This window comes from Sciurus vulgaris (assembly GCF_902686455.1).
Source record: "Sciurus vulgaris genome assembly, chromosome: 8".
NCBI lineage: Eukaryota > Metazoa > Chordata > Mammalia > Rodentia > Sciuridae > Sciurus > Sciurus vulgaris.
Window position 1 is genome coordinate 137,794,202 of NC_136468.1, and position 2,616 is coordinate 137,796,817.

Consider the following 2,616-nt stretch of genomic DNA (forward strand, 5'->3'; position numbering starts at 1 on the left):
TTGGGGAAGGTCCCAGGTGGTGGTGTGTTCTTCCATTGGGGCATCAAATGTCTAGTTTTCTGTTTTAAGATCAGCAACCAGGCTCTGAGGCATTTTGCTATAAATGCTTTCAGGCTATCTACAGTCACAATGGGGTTTCTTTTGCACTCTGGACAAATCTGTCCCTAAAGGCAAGCCCTTCGAAAGCACCAGGGTTTGTATTACCGTGGCCTGCAGAAAAAAGAGGGCAGCTTCTTAGAGGTCCCGCCTGAGCCTCTCCACACTCCAAAGTCTACAGCAGGATTGGGTGCTGCCTTTTGTTGAGTGTCACCCATCTCTGCTCCTCCACCCAGTCACCCAGTACAGCTGACAGATGGAATTCCGCTTAGTTTTCCGAAGGGACCAAGCTTCCCCTTACCTCTGGGTCTTGGAACAGCTGTCCCCTCAACCAGAAACACTCTTTCTGATCAAACCTTCGGACTCAGCCCTGCTAACCCATCAGGTCCTAGCAAATCTGTCCCTTCTACACCACTGCACAACATACAAGGATTGGAATGGGGGCCTTTTATGTACCCCTGCTGCTTTGAGAGGAGCCCCGTGAGCTACTACATTACACTAGTTTGTTTTCTTGTTCATTTCTCCCACTACAGATTGAGCTCTTGAGAACAGCCACCCTGGCACAGGGTCCAGCACATGGTAGGAACTCAATAAATATCAGTAGGGGGTCGGGGATGTAGCTCAGTGGTAGTGCCCTTGCCTAGCATGCACCAGGTCCTAGCCAGTTCAATGCCCAACACTGCAAAATGAATAAGTGAATGAATAAATAAGTAAGTAAAAAGCGTAGTTGAACACATGCATGAATGAGTGCATAAATTAGACTTCACAAATCTCAAGGAGGCAAATCAGGGCTTAGACCTCTCCAACCATGAGCGCTCTTCTAAGGTGATTTACCAAGTATGAACGCAGTGGTATGGGTGGAAGCAGAAAGAATTCCCACCTAGGAAAATGCCTCTCAGTTCTTGAAAAGTCACAGAACCCTTTCTTCAAACGATTTTACCAGTAGCCCTAAATTACAAGGCATTAGAGGAGTTCTAATTTCTGCATCAGACGGGGCAGAAGCCCAGGCCCTGGGTCTCCCTTATGCTAAGCACTAAGGTTCCTCTGAACAGTGGCCTTGCTGGCTAACGGAGATGTCTACAGGAGCCATCTTTCTGCAAATCGTCCTCCAAGGCCTTTGCCTTTCTGAAACAGTGCAGATCTGGAGTCTGGGAAGAGCTAAGCTGGTATGGGGTGGGTAGGGCAGCTGGCCTGCCTTGCCGGGACTGGAGCCAAGGGCTTAGTCTCAGAATTGGATTATTAGAGTGAATTTGGAGCTCCCAGCTCAGGGACATGAGGATTACCCAGGTCTCTGGCTGGAGCCCACAGTCCTTCCCACATTCCCTGCCAGATCTGAGAACAGGTGTCCTCCCTCTGCTGCAGCTCAGCAGGAAGGGGGTGCTCCACCCTCACCCCTCAGCTCCAGCCTGCAAACTGCAGCCTGCCCCAGCTGCCTGGGAGCACACCTGCCTCCCACCTGTCTGCGATTTACAGCAGAGTTTTTCAGGCTGTGGTTCATGGACCGGCAGCATCAGCAGTCTCTGGGAATTTGTTAGAGATGCAAATTCACGGAGCGAGCGCATCACAAACTGAATCAGAACCACTGTGGGGCGGTGGGGGAGGGGCGCGGATCTATGGCTCAACAAATTCTCCAGGTGATTCTTAAGGCATATTAAAGCACAAAACCAACGGCTTAGAGTACATCTGCTGCCAGGCTCCATCTCAAGTATGTGCCAAGCCTGCCAAACCCACGAATTTATTCAGATTACTCTAACCTTTCATTTATAGAAATTAATTACAATGATCACAATGGATCTATTCCCTGTTGCTACATTGTGCAATTCCACTGCAGTCTGAGAGCAGCAGCCCCCAGAAGTTCACTCTATCACGCCTCAGGAGTGCTCAGTCTGTACTGACCACATCCTTTATCATCCCCACGTACATCTAAGAAACTGGGATCCAAAGAGAAGAGATAACTAGCCCAAAGTCACATCACAGGCAAACCAAGGGCCTAACCACTAGACTTCCTGCTTCCTATCTCAGTGGAGAGGACGGCAGCTATTTCAACATCTGTCTCCTCACACAGGCTGGGATTTCCTTAAGGGCAAAGCCCTTGTCATCACTTCCTCAGGAAAGCCTTCCCTGACCTTAGAGCAGGTCAGGCCCCCCTATATACTCTGCTGAAGATCCTGTATGTTTCCTTCCTTCCAGTAGCGTCACCATGTATCATCATGTTTGGGTATGTTTAAGTCATGTCTATTTCCCTGACCAGTATGAAAACTCCAGGAAGCCAGGAAATGGTATGCTGGGCTGCTGCATACTCAGCTAAATTAACGACACTCCTCAGTTTCCCTCTTAGTGAGAGGTACCAGGTTTTAACCTGTGGACTGAGAACGGAAGTCACCGGGTATGTATATAACAGCTACTCAATAAATGCATGTTTAACGCAGGAAAGCTCAGCCAGTTCCACGCAAGTGGTACTCAGGAAAGTTGTGCATCATCTAACCGGGACCAAGAACTAAAGACCACCCCCGCCATCTG